At 47.0% G+C, this 18,634-nt stretch overlaps 1 protein-coding gene across 3 annotated transcripts in view; it reads left to right on the top strand.

Moving 5' to 3' along the window:
* The window catches only part of BMP3 (bone morphogenetic protein 3), a 91,110-nt gene that overhangs the window by 2,910 nt on the left and 69,566 nt on the right, over positions 1 to 18,634 (top strand). For 2 of the 3 annotated variants that reach the window (XM_017727338.1, XM_017727341.1), the window contains exon 2: positions 537 to 627. The gene's annotated coding sequence lies outside the window, so the exon portion shown is untranslated. Of the gene's footprint in view, positions 47 to 536; positions 628 to 18,634 lie in introns of all 3 variants that reach the window. The other variant, XM_017727340.1, reaches the window with a different exon arrangement.

Here is an 18,634-nt window from a genome sequence, read left to right on the forward strand (position 1 = left end):
CCAGCCGCTGGACTGGCGCTGAGCGCGGGACGTGCGCGGGAGCAAGGTAAGCGCGGGGAAGCTGTGGCAGTAGTCGTGAGCTGTCGGTGGCTGGGCCTGGTGGCGGCTGGGTCTCCCTGGGCGGGTGTAGCAATGCGTAGGAGTAACTTTGTCCGGGTGTTGTCTGAAGAATAGCGTATTAAAGCTCTTCAAGTTTCTATCGGTCTACTGGAAATTTGATGTTCTTGCGTACATGGGAACTCTGGCCCTGCTTGTGGAGATGTAAAATAAGCCCTTAGAGTGCTGTGGATACATAGCAGAAAACGGACATTACTAGAAGTTATTTTTGGAGAGACTGCTGTTGTATTATAGATTTGCAGAAGTGCTGAGCCTCAAAGAGTGGTTTGAGGGTTTGTAAAAGCAGAACAGGGAGTAGACAAATCAGCTCTAATAGGCTGAGGAGTGTCTCCTTGTATTTATAGAACCCTTGACCCAACAGTGGACGCAAAACCTGTGTAAAACCATTCTCAGTAAGAGTTGTACCTTTTTTTCTTGAGGTCACTGGGAAGCGTGGGACAAGAACTGAACAATAACTGCTTGCGGGCCCTGGCAAGGAGAGGAGCAGCAAATTCTGCTGGAAGACTTTCTGTGAGTACCTGTGAGATGATAATCTTAACAGCTTCAAAATGAATCTGGACAGTAAAACGTGTTATTTTGAAGGAAAACCTCGGGTGGAACATGTGAGAAAGATTATTGCATGAGAGATTTATTGAAAGCTAGGAATACGTTGATGTTGGGGTTTTTTATGTGAGCAAAGCATCTGAAAACACTCCATGGAAGGCTAGAGAGGTTAGTGAGGAGCTGAGGACACGCTTGGGATCGCTGCTGCCTCGCATGCTATTCCTGCACTTGCAGCCAGTTGTCCCAGGATGGTTTGGCTGAAGTTAAAATTGCCACTTTATCCTTTATCTTTATCAACAGTCTTCAGTTCAAAAGGAGCATTTTCCTGTATTCTTGGCTTTTTAAGAGCTTTACTTTTGCCCAAGAAAGAGCATCGTGGTCTTGTTGTTGTCTTGGTTCCTTTTTCAAGGAGAGGCTGGAGCCTGGATTTCTATCTCTTACGTGGCCTTGTTGCTAAAGAAAAGTGCTAAAGGTGACTGCAAAGGCACGTCCGGGTGCTCCGGAAGTCAGGAATGGTTGTGACTTTATGTCCTGGTTTTGGCTGGGACACTGAGCGGGTGTACCCTACTGGTTCTTCCTTTGGCTCTCCTGCTTGAAATAAAAGTGTCGTTCCCCTCCGTCCCTTCCATAATTCCAGGGTCAGTATTGATTCTGTTATGGCTGGCTAATGAGCAGAGGGCTGGCAGAGGAAATGCTGCCTGGAGTGCGGTTGCACAGCATGTGTGAGCAAACTTTCACATGAGCTTCAAACGGGTCATGGTTTCTGCTGCCCGGTGACTGTCCTGGGAGCTGTTCTGCTTGAAATCTTGAGGGAGAAATCCAACACAAAAGGTTAAATCTGTGCCTGAACTGAGAGAGGCTGGGACTGTGCTGTGATGGTTTAGCCTTGAAAATGGAAGCACCCTTTGGCTTATTCCACATATTGAGCATAATGTTAGAGAACAGGTAAAATAGGCATTGGCAGTTGTAGCCCGTGACTCTCTCAGTTCCCTGTCTGGCCAGACTTTTCTGAGCTCCTGGGAAAGGAGCTGCAATTTCCTCTTTCTCCAGCCGGGGTCGCCTCTGCGTTAGGCAGAGCCATTCCCGCCGTGTGGGGAGCTCTTCGTGCGTGCGGGTGTTTCTGCGCGTACAGAAGGGCAGCACGATTCAATTTTTGTAGCCTAAAAAGGTCTTTTTCTAGAACTTGTACTAATTCAAAAGGTTTTTGTGGTAGTTTTTTCCCGTTTATTTCTCTTCTCTTCTCTACTGCTCTGAGGCATGCCTGTGATCTGTGGAGTTCCCTGCTCTTGGGCTGCGTGTCTTTTTAGTGCTGTCACGGAGATTGTCCAAACAGGCAGTGGGAACCAACCTGGCTGTGCTAAGCAGAGCTTGGACTTGGAAAGTTCTAGTAAGATTTTAGTGCTCTGCCTTGCAAGGTATGTGTGGGGTTCTAAGAATTGAAGGTTGATAAAGTATGAGCTAGGCCATAAATTAAAATCAAACGTAAAGTGCGAGTGCCCCATCGCAATCAAGATGGCCGGTCTCAGTTCCCAGGCTTCCTGCAGTGATGCTGTTTCTAGGCCCCCAAAGCAGCCTCCAGTTAAGTATCAAAAGTTTTTGGAACAGTGAGTGTTATTACAAGCATTTCAATACATACCTAGATATAATAAAGTGCATTGAGTGTGTGATTCCAGCCTCAACTCTGATTCTCCCGCAGTTTGCTGGTTTACAGGAGATCCCATAATGTTTTCTTACTACACTTCAATGTGGAAAGCAATTTCAGCTGGTTCAGAAGTTACTGTTGGCTGTTGTCAAAAAGACACATAGAAGATGGTTTTTTTTCTTCCTCTGTTGTGTACCTACTGAGCCAACAGAGAGCGGGTATTCCCCGCAGAACTGTGGGGCGTTTGATCTGGACAGTGCCCTCTGTATCAGCAGCAGGGCTGCAGGCAGTTCCGTACAGCTTTGGAGCCTGGTGGCTGCAGAGGAGCCTGGGTGGCTGGAGCGGTGCCGGCATGGCGAGGTCCTGGCTGTGCTCTGTGAGCCACCTGCGTGGTTGGTGCACTTCTCTGGACAGTCGGGGTGTCTGGAACCTGCTTCTCCCTGGGAGATGGAGGCAGTGCGAGCTGTGGGCTTAACTGCTGCAGAGCTGGATGTCAGGGTTACTCCAGAAAGGTCAGAGGAAAGAAATCTAAAAGCTTTCTAGAAGCTGAGTAGGTGTAATCTTGACAAAGCTTTTTGTAATCCTTATATTGTTGTAACATTATCCACAGCCAGGCTCAGCCCCTTATTGGAAGGCTAGCAGCACTGTTTGTGCCTGTCACGGGGATGGGGATATTCCATCTAGCTCTGGTGAGCAGTGTCAGTGCTCTCACCTGCTGTTGCCTGTGGGAGCCCTGCTGCTATGGCTGGACCCTTAGCAATCATCCTCTGCCAGAAGATGAATTTTTGTGTCTTTTCTGGATGTACAGCCAGCCTATCCTTTTGTAAGAAGCTTAACCCCCAACAACACTAGCTGGGGTTGCTATTTCTTCCCCTTTTCTTATGGGCTTTTGCAGACCACCCATACAGCAGGCTGGTCTGGGAGGTTCATTCTCTAAAGTGAGCCTGTTGTGACAGAAGCATTGCATATACTTGCTTATTAACCAGTTCTGTTCCAAACTTGATCTGGAAAAGTGTATGTGAGAAATGATCTGTAGGAGGTTGAATTCACCTGAAAGCCACTACAAGTCTCATGACCAGAAGAACTCGGCAGGCAGACAGGTCCTGACTTCTTTACACAGGTGTATGTTTACCCTGTCTAGCCCTAACCTCTACTCTGGTATGCATTAAATATTACTTGTTTATTCAAGGTGATAAAGGGCCTGTGGATATTAGGACTGGTATTGACAAAAGCCTTAGGAAATTATGCAATACTCGGGAACTCCTTTTTTATGTTCCAAAACAAGTCTCTCAGTGACTGTGCTGATCTTTTGGGAGGGGCTTGGTGTGATGGGCCAGAGAGGAAGACTCCAGCCCCACTGATGTGTCTGAGGACCCTGTAAGCTTGGACGTGGCTTCCATGGTGATTGGAGCAAGTTGTAGCTGCATTTCTATGGGTAGTAGTGCAGCCATCACAAGTGTTTAGGCGCTTCAAATAATTAGGTGGCATCTGTTGGTGGAAATTAGGGAACTTAGTAAGCTGAGGATTCATCCTTTCTCTGGTATTCCACTGATTGGGGGTGGGGAGGGGAGGGGGGAGAGGTTTCCACTAATAAAACCAAACCATATAAAAATCCCCAAGTCCTGGTGTTAGTGTTCTCAGTTGTGTGAGAGCTACAACCAGATCATCAGATGAAATCCATGCCTGGGAGAGTGGAACTTGTTGATTTTTTTCTGCCCCTGAGTACTGGCTGTGAAGGCAGTTGGATGATCATTTTGGATTTCAAATGTGTGTTCCTGAAGCTGGGTAAGAGCACTGGTAGCACTCGTTCCCCTAAAGAGGGTGGCTCGGGAAAGCTTTCCAGAGGACCCATTTCACGTGTGGAAAATCACTGAAGCTGAGGATGGTGTTGCATCTTACCAACAGCGTCCTCCTGACATGATTTCTTTCCCGTTTACTGTTTCCCAATATCCCCAAAGGGTTCCCAGTCAAGAAAAAGAGGGTATTATAAAAATCCTTATTTCTTTTAAATGAAGCCGCCTTTGTCTGTTTAATAAATTGCTATGGAAATTGCGTGAGTCATGCAGGGAATCATAACTAATTTCAAACACTTCTGCCCTTGCAATGCAAAATACCTATCAGATGCCATGTCACTGGACAGTGCAGTGTGAAAGAGACTGCCCTTCTTCCAGATGTCAGTTTGCAGTTTCATCTCTTGAAGGCTTAGTGTGCATTTCTTCCCAGTGGAATGGGGGATAGGTAGGTGTGGAAATTGTGTTACTTGTTGAGACTGCTTGTGGAGGTGACAAGCAGAACTTTTTATTTCCAGAAACCATATGTGAGATGCTCTGCTGCTCACGCGCGTCGTGCTGCCTGTTTGAGAGGTGTGATGGAGCACAAAAGCACTTGGAATGCTCAGAAATGGGGCCACTGGATTTGGAGTCCTGAAATGAGCTGTGGGTGTCCCTTTATGGTGCACACTGATTTCTGTTATTTCACTTACAGGATCATGAAGCGGAAAAGGGAAAAGCAGCAGGAACAGGATAAGGAAGCAAGCAGAGAATGTTATTTCAAATGGTAGGAGAGGCTAAAGCAGGTCTGAAGTTTCGTGTAGCTTTTGTGTTTATCAGCTGTTACTTACAAAGGATCAATTAATATAATTATTGCTTCCCTCCCTCTCCGAGGTCCATCTCTTTAAGTCATAGCTGTGGTAGCATAGACAGATTATTCCCATTAGGTAGTAGTGCATGAACTGTAGATGGTTTTAAACGCCTAAAAATGGCATGATTTCCTGTAGTGCACATTCCCCACAACCAGGCTGCTGACTGTGACTCCATGTAGAAAAGCATATGGACAAGAAAGAGCAATGTGGAGCGTCCTTTACTTCATTCTTTGCTGTAATTTATCGAAGTGAAGCACAGGTTAGGAGAGGTGAGTGTATTTCATGGAGCCCATGAATTGTATCATTTCAGTGACAGAACAGCTGTAAATAATGGCCAGTTACTTGTGCTGTAGGGGAAAATAAAAGCTAAATGTCTTTCCTATCCAGAGGAACTCTGGTTTTTAGTCTTAAAGACTGAAAACAGAGTCTTCAGACTGTGGTGGGACTCATACTCTTTTAAAGCTGGCTTTCTCGGTCTCTGACATTGCCCAGCTCACAAATTTCCTTCCCTATCCTGAATTTGCTTTCTGCAGTAGCCTTTTGCGAATTAAGTATTCAAAAACGATTGTCATGTTTAAGGTCAGAAAATATCAGTTAAAAAGCTCTTAATGCAGATCATGAATAGACAGGTCTCCCTTCAGGCTGAGTGTTTGTGTTGGGGGCTGTCATTCCATGGGCTGCTCGAACAAGGCAGAGAACACATCCCTGCTGGCTGTTCACCATGTCTGGGGGTATTGGGGTGCTTGGGAGGGAGGTGCTGTCATGCTCCTGCAGAAGGCAGCACCTGCTGGGACACCTTTAAGCTCAATGGAGCCACAGCCCCATCTGTGTGTGTGTGCTGCTGAGCTACAGTCCGGCTTGAGACAGCACCCTATCATGAAACTAAAGCTCTCCAGTCAGAGGAAGGCTCCTGGGCTCAGTTCTGACCTCAGTCCTCCTCTGCTGCTGTCAGCTGGATTTTCCCTCTGTGGAACCGGGAGCAGGACTGGAGCTGTAGTTGCCTCATGTTCTCAGCGGTAGCCTGTCGCAGGTGTAGCTGTGAGCCCAGTGACTGCTACAGGAGCTAAAACCACTTTCACACAAGATTCCACTGGGAAGCTGGTACTCTGGAGGTAGTTCTTTACTGCTGCTGGGCACCCATGAAGTGCCCCTTCCTGAATGCCTTTGTGAAGCACCTTGTCAATTGTCAAGAAGTGGCTGTCACTGCTAACAGGACTTAATGACATTTCAGATTCTGTGTTCACGTACAGCTGAATTTTGGCGCTGCAGAAGTTGGTTGAGAAACAGTTGTTTCAGTGGGGTTTGGGTTATGCTTGTGAGCATCAGGTGAATTAAAAAGAATTGGTTGATGTAGTTAATGCTGGTGGTGTGAGGGGGGTGCTGTTGCTGTGGGGCCTCTGGACATGGCCTTGGCAGTGTCCAGAAATGCCCTAGTGTGTTCTCTCCAGTTGGAGTTGGCCGAGGCAGACAAAAGTAGTTTTGATCACTTCCCTGAACTTGGGAAATAGAAGCCAAGTCTAAAAATCATAGAATGAAATCATGGAATAGGTGGGGCTGGAGGGTACCTTTATAAGTCATTAGTCCCACCCCCCTGCCATAAGCAAGGACACCTTTCTTGCAGTCTTTCTTAATTCTTCTTCTTTCCTGTGTATGATTACGAGAGAGAAATCCTAGTGTTTGAGGTGAGAGTTGTTCAAATGCAAACTTGGTTTGCAAGAATGATTAATTGCATCTCCTTGCAGCACTAAATGTGCTTCTGGACTTGTACCTGAACTATGTGCAGGTTTGGTTGATAAAAGAGAATTTGGTGGCCATAAAGTCCATCTTGTCTTTCCAAGAGAAGTCAGAGGGGTTACACTGGTTTTCTGGGGTAACTCAGTGGAATTGAGCTCAATTCCCGAGGACTTTAGAGTGCATGGAAGGTGGGGCCACATTTGGGGTATAAGAGGACATAAAGCAAACCCCAGAAAGTCTGGACCTTCAAAAGCATTAGAAAAATGAATTTTGACAGCCTAATAGGTGACACATTACATTAGGGACCACAAATGGAACTGAGGAAGCGACCTCAGATGTTGCAAGAAGAAATTGCGCCCTGTACGATTTCACTCGAGCGTGGCAGCTGCCGGGCGCTTGCTCTGCGGCAGAGGCCTTTCCCTCAGGGACAGTCGGGCAACCTCACACCAACAGGTGCACCTGTGCAGCTCCCGTTCTGGCAGCGCACAGAACAAAGGAAGTGCTTTACCAGGTGCAGTTCACACCTGTGCTGGCAGTCAAAAATGTGCTCAAGGTTTACATGGGAGCAGTGGGAGAGTGGCAGGTCAAGAGCTGGGCTCCAGCCAGGAGGCTCTGGGTACTGTGTGGGGTCGGCTCCCGATCTTCTCCGTCTGCCCCTGCCAGCCCATGGGGCACAGGTGTCTGGAGACTGCAGAGAGGCTGCTGTTGCCCACTGTGAGTCTGAAATGGGACAGTTGATACACAGGGCACAGGGACAGGGATGGACCGGGTCAAGCCCGTGCTGCTGGGATGATGCACAATGCACACAAAGTACTCGCCCCGTTTGGAAATGTTTGCTTTAACAAGCTGAGCTGCCAAGGTGGAGAGCAGAACACAGGGAACCTGGTTGGAATGCACAGCTGTCGATGGACATTTCTCGGGGTACGGTGTGGGGTCGGCTCCCGATCTTCTCCGTCTGCCCCTGCCAGCCCATGGGGCACAGGTGTCTGGAGACTGCAGAGAGGCTGCTGTTGCCCACTGTGAGTCTGAAATGGGACAGTTGATACACAGGGCACAGGGACAGGGATGGACCGGGTCAAGCCCGTGCTGCTGGGATGATGCACAATGCACACAAAGTACTCGCCCCGTTTGGAAATGTTTGCTTTAACAAGCTGAGCTGCCAAGGTGGAGAGCAGAACACAGGGAACCTGGTTGGAATGCACAGCTGTCGATGGACATTTCCTAATCATCCTTTCAGGCAGTTCCTGGAAACTTGTGTTTGTGTGCTATTTTGTGAAAGAATAGGTAGCATCCATACCTAGAGTGTGAGTAATTGTCAGCTGCTATGTGATTATTGCATGTGGAAAGCAAACCAGGTGGGAGATGAAGCACTGGCACTCCTAAAAGATATCCAGTAGCTCTGAAGTAAACCAGAAGCCTGAGCTGATAATCACTGTGTCGCTTATCACGTAGGAATGCATTTGTTCCATTCCCCACAAATTAGTCCTCATGATGATGAACATTTTCACACTTGGTGATAGTTTCTTCTAATAAACAGTGTTATGTGTAGCTGACCAAAGCAGAGCAGCATTAATAAAGTGTTTGCAATACTCAATGCAGTTAAGCAGAGAAAAAAAAGCAGGAAAAAAAAAGGAAAAGGTATCTTTCAGAAATAGTAATTTCCTTCTGAAGTCGGCAGAGATGCTGCAGTGCAAACCTAGCAGAGACACGTGAGTAGGCACAGTGCTGTGAACTGGAGGTCTGTGCTGGTGTTGGGGGGGTCAGCACACCTGAAGGAGTGGCTGGAGGGTTTCTGCGTCAGTGTATAATCATTTTGTGGGGTTATTTTCAGCCCTTTCTTGTATTTTTATAATTTTTGAGCTCTCAGATGAGCTGATGTGCTCAAAGTACTGTGGTTGACTCTTTTTTCCCTGTGTGTGAAGTCTGCATAACACCCGTCTCAAAGTGTGTGTCCAAACACTTGGCTTTTATTGATGGCAAAAGGTTTCTAACCCGTTCCTTCTGCTTCACTTTGAGCAGAACAATGCTGTTGAATCAGTTTGCATTTTGGTTGGTGGGGAGATTTCTGATTCTTGCTAGAGGAACTTGGTGTAGCTTGTGCATGTCTTGGCTAAATTGTAATACTGTGGGTTATTGATCAGACTAATCACTAAAACAAGTGAAAAAGCAAATTTGAGATCGAAATGGTCTTTGTCACACTAGTCTGCTGCAGCTAAAATGGGGTAAAGCAAGGGAAGTTCTGGTTTCTGGAGAGATTTCTGTGTATGTCCAGCCTTTATGCTTTCACTGTTGGATTTAACCCCAAACCCCTCCCAGTTGTAGGTGCCGGTAGAAAGACCAAGCTGAATAGTAGGTTGGCTAAACTGACCTTTTCATGAGGATTTCAATTGTTTAGGAACCTTACCTGTCTCTTGTTCTTTCCTGCCTGCTTTTTCTCTGGTCTTTGACTCTTGTAAATATGTAAATATTTCTTTAACTGCTGAAGCCAGGAGCATCCATCGTGCCTGCTCTGCTGCTTTGCCAGCCTGCTTGTGCTAAGTCAGCACCCTGGAACGTGCTGAGGGTGCTGTTCCTGGCAAGCCAGCTCAGAGTTCCTGACTGGGTGTCCAATGCAGATGCAGCAATCCCAGCATTCAAAATAAGGACCAGTTCTCTTGAATCACTTAGTGGGAAGTTAAACACTGCTTGGAAGTGTGGCCTGGGTGAGTTGGGACCTCCTAGTCCTCACCTGCCTGATTTGCACCGTTTGCACAGAAAGGGCTTCCGTAAGTAGAGGAGAATGAGCGCGAGTGCCTCTGACGAATTTATCCAACTGTTGGATCCAATAATTTGGGGTTGTCTGCCCAAAGTCAGCTCAAGGAAATGCTCAGGCGATCTGTTACCTGCTCTGTGGGACTTGGTGGAGTATTGGACAGCTGTTGTCAGCAAGAGCTGATCAGGAGATGGCTCTGAAGTAGCTGAGAGGGGCATGTGGCAGAGGGGGATTTTTCCAAGAGCTATTCAGCATCCCCATCACCCTATGCAGAGCACACTGGCAGGGATGGGCACGTGCACTTCAAGCACACCATGCACCATTTCAGAGCGCTGTAGGGCAAATCACCTCTCCTAAAGCCTTTCCAGCATGGAGAAAGCTCTGTGTTCCATCAGCTATGAGGCCTTACCCCGTTTTGTTTTGCTGTCATATATCTTGTCTCAAGTGCCCAAGGCTGACCCACGGGATGCGTTTCCAGCGTTTGATTTCCAGCTGAGCTGAGGTGTCAGAATGACACAGGCTGAGTTTGCACTCAGGAGATGTTCTACAGCCCTTGCTTGCTCTCCCAGAAGAGCTGCCCCTAAAGAACGCTCCTCTCTTACAGTGACAGTTTGCAAACTTTAGTGTTATTCTAATGATTATAATAATAAACAATATGGGAAGGACTGCTTTGGATTTATGGCTGCACGTTGTGTTTTGGCAAAATAAAAGGAACTAGGTGCTGCTTTCTAACCAAGAGCTATTGCATAGGCCTTGCTGTTAGCAGCAGAAGTCAAGTACAATATAAGAATTAAGCTATTATTAAATAAACCTTATAACTCAGGGTAGGTTTGCTGAGACTGGTCTATGTAAAAGACGTTTTCTGGCCTCAGAATGACAGACTGCCTTCCATTGTCCAGAACCCAGCTGGAAAAACTATCCCTTCCTTTGATTTAACTCCCAGGGATGTTGTTTTTCTTTTCAGCGTTTTCCCTCAGAATCTATCCATTAAATGCAGAGCAGTGAAGTTTGCTTTTTATGGAAAATATCTATGAACAACGGAGAAGGGATGAAACCTTAGTACAGCAAAAGAGCACTGGACATTCTATAAATAGTAACATTCTCCAAAGTGTGCTGAGTGCCTCTGGTGTCACTAGAGGAAAGCTTTGCACATTGCAGTACAAAATTCAGAGAGAAGTATGTCTCATTGTGAGCACAGACTGATCTCTGCACGGCTGGCTGGCTGTGTGTGCTTACAGATGGCAGGTGAGGGAGCATCCCGCCGCTTTGTATGGAGGGGATGTGCCTTAGGGAAGTTACCCTGTTCTCTGGCTGCCCGTGGCCCTTATCTCCAGGAAAAATCTTGCTGTCCCTTTGAACAAGGCTGATCCAGAGCTTGATATCGTGAAGACTTGCTGCTATGTAGTGCTTAAACCTTATAAATGAGGAAGGGACTGGAGTGTAACAAGCGTTCTGCTACAGTTGCTGGTAGTTATTCAAATAGCAAGGGAAAGGACACATCCTAGTTGGACAGCATCCCATCCAGGGTGGGCTCCTGCCCTCCTGGTGGGGCTGGCATTGGGCATTGGAGCGAACCTGGTTCTTGGGCAGGACTGCGCAGCACGGGGGACTTGGGTAATGTGTCAGCTGGTGTTGTCGGGTTGCTGCAGTCGATCCAAGTTCAGTTCGTGGCATTTCTCCCTTGCCTTCTGTAGGCTTAAGTTGGGTCTTGAAAGAAATTCAACAATTGCATCTTTCCATGTCATTGGCTATTTGTTGCCGTCCCTTTATTTAAGGTGAGTGCTGTTGTCTTTGTTTGCTGTGGTGATGTCATTGACTGATACTCGGACTGATGGCTGTTCCTGAACGCTGATGCTGAGGACGTGAGAAATGAGCAATATCACGGGCTTTGGAGTTTAGTATGTCGGGAGATATAATCAGGCGTATTGATTCTTTCTTTCTTAATTTCCTTTCTCGCTAATTAAGAGCAAGTTTTTGGTTGTGGAATGGTTCTGCGTGTTCCTTAGAACAATCACTTATTCAGAACCTGAAAACTAAGCAAACTAAAGAGGGAAATAATTGCAACAGGGAACAAAGATTTTCTGTTGGGTGATACTAATACTTTACTTAGTGGATAGGAAATGACAACTGCTCATTAGCTGAGCTAGTCCCACCATGACTCAATTTCCCTTGAGCTAAGCTAGGAAGAAATGCACATCTGTAGAAGACAGATCAAGAAAACTGCAAGGCATGGGAGGATCCACGCGAAGCACACCTGGTGCTGCTCTGCCTGTGGTGGGTCGTGCTCCATGGGCTACAGTCACACGCAGTTCTGAGGTGGTTGCTGGCACTACCCCCGGGACTTGAGGAACCTACTTATGTAGGAATTCGCTCGCTGTCGTGGACTGTGTGTTGTGTTGGAGACATTACCGCTGTGGTTTTCCCCCCAAGAAAATCTGCCTGGAAGACCTGTCCCGATAGAAGTAACGCTACTCCAGCATGAGGAAGGCTTTCTAGAAATCATTTGTACCCTGAGCTAATTAAAATGAGAGATCTCCACTGCCAAACCACAACTGCTTTCTAGTGTCTGGCATCTTGCTTTAAACTGATGCAAATACATGTGTTCTACATCTGTTCTGGAGAGTTCAGCCCTGACATTCCTTCATCCCATGCAATATTTGTGAAGGAAAAAAAGAGGATTGGATGTGCTTCATACAGATAGGATATTTAGTCAGCTTGGAAGTGCCTCCACCATGGTTTCAGTGCTCAGGGACTGCTCCTGACGGCCTGGGTTCAATTGAAGTTGGTAGCTAGTTGTGACTGACTCTGCTCCCACTTCAGTTAATTATTCCAGGTCTGGCATGGAAAACAAGACGGAGGGGGAATGCATTTGCAAACATGAACAGCAGTGCCACTGCAGCCCCTTCTCCTTTCCTTTGGAATGCACTGCAGTTGGAATGGGCATAGGACTGTCAGTACTTCCATCAGGTACCTGCCCCTAAAGGCTTTTCCCTAGGCTCTGCTCCAGGGGGTTTCCATAACCCCTCTGTGCTCTTTGGTAAGTAGTCCTGCTTTGTTTAGCCACAGGAATGGCTGGACATTGTGAATATCTTAGGGACAGACTCCTGTGTTCGGTGATCAGTAGCAGTGAGATGGTGATTGCACACAAAGCAACTTCTGTTCTCTGTGGAATTGTAACAGTTGTAGGAGTTTGGGTTTTTTGTTTCACTGGCAGCATTTGAGATAAAAGTATTGTCTATCATATGATTCTGAACTAGCGTTGACAGAGTTGTCAAAATAAGATGGGATAAAATAAACTGAATTTTTCCTTTTACTGGACATATAAAATTAGATAGATCTGTTAATATTATTTGTTGAGTCATGGATTTTTCATCCCAGTACCTGATTCCCTTTCCTCTGGCTCTGAACACAGCTAAGACCCAGAAGCTAGAGATGTCAATGGTGGATATTGCCAGAATCAGAGAGTCTCAAGCTGTGCCCCTTCAATTAGATTTGCTTATTCCTTGGCCCTGTGTGCTGTGTTCCCTTTTTTTCTATCCAGTGTGCCTGTAAGTCCAGCATGCAGTGCAGGTGGAAGCAGAGCACTCCACAGGAACAGTGCAGGGTCAAACAACTAGTGCTGCTGTGGAGTAAGCACCCTGCAGGAGCCCTGCCCATGTGAGTCAGGGCCGAGCTCAGGGCTCCTGTGCTGCAGGAGATGTGTGTCCACTCACCTCTGTGGCTCGAGACCTCAGCAGCAGAACCCAGCAACAGCACCTGAGGTTCCGGGCAGATTGGCCTCTTCTGTTGCATGTCAGAGCTGGCTGCCACGCAGATCAAAACACAGGTCAGGAGTGTAAACCTCAGGGATCAAAATGTGGTCTTGGGAGCAAAGATCTGCTTGTTCCATTTAGCAAATATTTCTGACATATCGTGCTTAGTGATCGGCTTTTCCCAGGAGGTTTTGTTTTGACATGTCTCAGGCGCAGACATTACTGTCACACCAAAATGGTACAGAGTGAATTTATAGCAGCCGCTGTCTGAGATGGGAACTAAATGGGGTAAGAATAGAAAAACAGGCAGTGAGATGACAAATTGTCTTCCACCTCAGATCCTAAATATCAGTGGGTTAAGTAAATCTCAGCAGAAAATGACAGCTTCCCTCTGCTTCACAGCAAGCATCCCAAATGGCCGTGGTTGGGAAGGAATAGGAGGAGGCAGGTGGTGTGCTCTGCCAGGACCCTGCTCTGCCCCAGCAGCGTCCTCTCTCCCTCCCCCCCCGCCCCCCCCCCCGAGAGTGTGCAGCCTCAGACTTTGGTGGCGAGCACGTGGGCAAACGATGACCGTGTGCCTTTTTAGAAAAACGGATGCTTTGGTCAAATATGAAGAGAAGGTCATGGGAAACATTTGCCACCCTTTATGTTTTAATTAAATAACCCCCAAACCCTAGCCCAGGCTTACCTGAGATCCCAAAGATGTATTTGTGATGCTATAAAGCCACAAAGTGGCTTTTAAGGAAAAGATTTTACAGTAACACTCTGATTGAATAAAGCAATTAAATGGTCTGGCTAAGTCCCAAGTGTCTGGAAAGTGTTTCTTGGTCAGTGAGTGCAGAAAAGAGTTTATACCTTGCAAGTGAACTGGCCTCTGTTCTGTGACCGATGCCTGGCTCTTGGTTTGAGGTTGGATGTCCCTCTGCCTGAGGACTGTGTTGTTAAGGGTGTGCTGTGAGTACTTAGATTTTGTGGTTTTTCTGTATGCTCAGACAGTTGCCAACCAGGTACACCTAGGTACTGGCAAAATACAAATACGAATGCCTCTGGTGCAGACCCAAAGCCCTCCAAAGAGCTCTAAGTCTGTGCAAAGTGTTTTAGGTCTGATGTGCTGCTGCCTTGTGTAGGTTCTGGTGGGCTGCAGCCCCGAGCACCTGGACACTTTGCCGGCTGTAGTACTGTATCATAGCACAGCTCCTGAACCACAGCTTTGTCATCTGTAAAAGCAAGAGGGAAATGGGATTTTAGAAGGATGCTCCTAATGTTGTCAAGCAAAGTCCTCCAAGAAGGAAAAACTGCCAGAATTGCCATTTGTTTCTGCTTTATTGAACTGCATGTTACGTATACTGTCCTGTCTTTTCTTCTTTGCACTCTTACCTGGACATGTGCTTCAACTTCGGGAATTGAAGTTCTGTGCTCTCCCAGTTGGGACATGCTTACCCTTCCAGTGTTCCCACTGTCTAATCTGAGGTGCTGAAGAAGAGTCCAAGTTGGGCTTTGTATGGGAGGGAGCATTTTTCTATTTTTTTCTGCTGCTGCCATAGCCCCGGTGGGGTAAGGACCAAAACGTGGCGAGATGCAGTTATTAGCCTGAGCGATGGATTTAGCATGAGCAAATCACCTTTCAGGCATGCCCACTGTTCTTCCTTCTGCTCTGGGATGCTTGTTACACAGTTTGCCCAGCACCAAATTGTAGAGCTGCTTTGCTGGTGTGATCAAGCAGCGGTGGTGCAGGAGCAGTCCATGCAGTAGTGATCCTGAGCTTCCCCAGGCTTTGGGTACCAAACCCTGACATGCTGTGAGCAGCGTCCCAGGTGTTGTCTGTGTCAGCTTCCGGCAACCACAGGGGATGGTCCACAGCGGGTCTCGCACCCAGCAGAGGCTGGAACCTGGTGCGTACGGGCACGGATCCCTTGGGCCTGCTCCAGGGGAGGGAGTGCTGCTGTGGAAGGAAGGTTGTAAATTGTTCAAAAGAGCAAGTGTTGTATGAGGAAATGGTACCAGTGTGTTGGACTGGATTGTGCATGCAGGACAGGAGACTTATATTTATTAGCTTAAAATAATACTGATTTTATAACATCTCCTAGCGGTCCTTCCTGAGGCTAGGCTAGACTCTGGAAATGCAGAGATGGAGACCAGGAGTGTCCTGAAGCATACGGAGGAAAATGAGCTATAAAGTTACCTGCCCAGAAATTTGCTGTAGGAAAAAGGGAAATTTTAGGGAAGAACTCTTGACCCTGTATGTTTTCGATGTGAATTGGAGCCTTTCTCCAGTGTGGGGTGTGCTAGTTTCCATCAAGGTGTGTACAGGTATGGTGGTGCCAGCCTGGCTTCACAAACCTCAGAGACCTCGGCAGGTGAACTAAAACACCAGGCAGAGTCAGAGGAGGGACAATGAAGGAAGTGGGGAGGGAAGGACTGTGCTAACACAATGTAAGTGCCTAATTCCACATTCTTGGGAGAGTTTTGCTGAAACATCCACTTTTAAAGAAAATATTTGGGGATCATTATTACAGGAAATAAATTTCACGGTGTTTTTAAGTTGTATCTATAAAAAGCTAGAAAGGATACTGAGTAGACAGTCCTGGTCTGGTGAGCGGGCCCCACAGCTGTGTTGGCTTCACAAATGTTTTGCATGTGCTGTTCTTAAAGAGCAAAGGAGAACAAAAGGGGGAAAAAGCCCAACACAAAAACCTTCAGTCCTCTCATCTTCCAAACCATGAGAATTTTTCCTGGTTTTTTTGTGTAATAATTGTATTAATTATGGTTTGCATTTTTCCGCTAAGTGTTTGAAATAATTAACGAAGACTCAAACTCCGAGAAGCAGCTATTGGGAAAATCAGGCATAAAAAGAGCCCAACCATATTTGCGAAATGAAATTGCAATTATGTAAATTGCAGCTACTGGATGTGTAGGCATGGGAGCCCAGGAGAGCGGAACTGGCAAGGTCTCGGTTACGGTGGAGAAAAATTCTCATTTGTGCTGTGAGGCAAGGCCGTGCTCGGCGGTTTGCTTGCAAGCGTGAAATCGCGTCACGGACGTGTCTGCTTGCTACTTCTATTTTGGTGTGCAAATCAAGTGGCTGAGAGTTTCTATCTTTAATGATTTCCTCTTGTTTGCTCTAGCAAACAGCTGCACCACATTGTCTGACACCGGTTATTTACTGGCCAGTGCTCTGCAGAGACGAAAAGGAAGGCATTTAATCTAATCTCCTTGGATGTCTCAGTGTTTGCACTTGGAAGTTTTCTTTTCTGCAGTCTTTGGGCAAGTGCAGAACAAATTAATGTTGCAGTTTGACACAGACTGCCCTCTGAGCCTGATTACTGCCAGGAGCTCCTGAGGCACATCTTGAAAAGCTTTTTGCCATAGGGTACAGGAAGTAGAAAAAAACAGATTGTTACTCAGAATTGCTTTTAAGCATCAATCTCAGCAGATCCGAGTAAAATCATCCATTGAGCTTCTTCAACTTGTTAACCAGGCATTTAGACCAGAACACGAGCCTCATGAACTACATGAAAACTAAGGTCATTTTTGGTAACTCAAGCCTGCATTGAGGCAGGAAGGGCGCTCAGATCTGACTGGAAGTGAATTCACAATGTGGCATGGGGGCCCAAGTCCAGCTTGTGTCCGCTGGAGGTGTGACCCAACCTACAGACAGGCATTCAGGTTCCTGAGAGTCACTGTGAGGAACTTCCTTCTCACCTGTCCAGTCACATTGTGCCTTGGCGTGGTCACTGCAAGGGCTTCAGACTGCGAGGAGCTGTCTCTGTGCAAGCAATGTACTGTCATAGCTCTCAGTCTTTAAGGAAGTCTACTGGGCAGTAACCCACGGCAGCCTCTCGAAAGGTTGGAGAAATGTATGCAAATGGACAGTTACTGACAAGACCAACTCAGGATGCCTTAATAGGCAGCTAAACGTATAACTTTATGCTGTGCTGTGTGCTTATATGTTATTGCCCCAACGGTTTCTGCTGTATCGAACAAAAAATAGGCAGATATATCCCCATGCTTTCTTTTTCCTTCTCATAAAACTGGTTTTCAGTCAAGATCTTTTTTCCTGTGGCTCAATGAGTTTTTGCCTGATACTTCAAGGCCTGCAGAAGGCTGGACCTGCACAGTGCCCAGAGGCAGCAGTGGAAGTCTCGGGACGCTGGTGATGGGTACATTACCTGAAGGAGTTCCTAAGCTCTTGAACCTGCTCACAGTTGTGAATGTTGTTTGAGTATGAGAGCTGTATGAAGTCAGTCGTTTTACCCTCAGCTGGTGCAAGTTCTGTGTCTCCACAGCACCGGTGTGCCAGGCTGGGGGTGAGCCATGGAGATGGTAGTGAAGCAGTTGTGTTGGCTCACCCAGTATACACGGGGAGTCAGAAATAGAAGCGAGGTCTCCTTAACACCGAGATGTATGCTTTAACAGTAAAAAAATTTGCTTTCCCCATCCAAATCCCCAAGTGCTGTTTTGGAAAAATATCTGGAGCAGCAACTTTTCATTTGTAATCCAGTTTGCATAGCAGACGCTGGAGGTTGGGTGCAACAAATCAAGATGGAAATGGCTGGTGCATACTTCTTGGTTCGGCCATATGCTGCAAGCGATGGTTTTGACAGATGCATTTTTCCCTAGAGATTGCATTTAGTTCATCAGCCTTAGGTTAAATGTGAAGGATCTGAGGTAAAATGCCAGGGCTCCGTCCATTAGCCACCAAGCCCATAGTGTTCGTGTTAAAACAGCGCAATGGGAAATGTGACCTGGTGCTTGGGAGTTGTACTGGTGCCAGTTGTGCTGCAGCACTGTGTTCTTTATGTCATAGCACACACATCTGATAAGGGAAGACATGATGGCGTTGGATAAGTTCTTGTGCACAAGGACTCTGCAGGTCATGTGGAGAGTGCTGGTTTTTTATTTAATAACCGAGGTATGCAGGTGCTAATTTGAACCAGATGTGTGTGAGGCCGAGGCCAAAGCCAAAGTTTGTTACTCCACAGTGAAATGATGGCCTTGCATTTCTGGGACTGGAAGGAGGTTTTGGATCAATCTTTATTTACTAAAATATTTAGGCAGTTATGAAGTCTAGCGCTTGAATCCTTTATTTCAGTTTTGCTTGAAGAGTTACCTACCTCTGTTTCCTCCCTCCATTCTAAGCCCCTTTGATACGGTCGCACTTGAGGAAACCTTTCTGGAGCGGCCAAATTGGTGCCGGAGCATCCGGAGGTTCTTGGCTGGCCCAGGTCTCACTCCCCTGCGAGTTTGCACTGCATCTCTCTGCGGAGGCAGGGGTCTGCCATGCACAGAGAGCCTGTGTGTGGGCTGAGATAGCCCCGGCTCTGGTGCCCTGGTCCCTCCAGTGGCACGGGCATCTCCATGGATGCTGGAGTGTGGTGGGTACAGGCACAGGTGTAAGCAGGCAGTGGGTGCAGAGGAGGGGCTGCCTCAGCAGGGAATTTATTTATATATAT

The sequence above is a fragment of the Corvus brachyrhynchos genome, unplaced genomic scaffold (genome assembly GCF_000691975.1).
Source record: "Corvus brachyrhynchos isolate BGI_N302 unplaced genomic scaffold, ASM69197v1 scaffold112, whole genome shotgun sequence".
Taxonomy (NCBI): Eukaryota; Metazoa; Chordata; class Aves; order Passeriformes; family Corvidae; genus Corvus; species Corvus brachyrhynchos.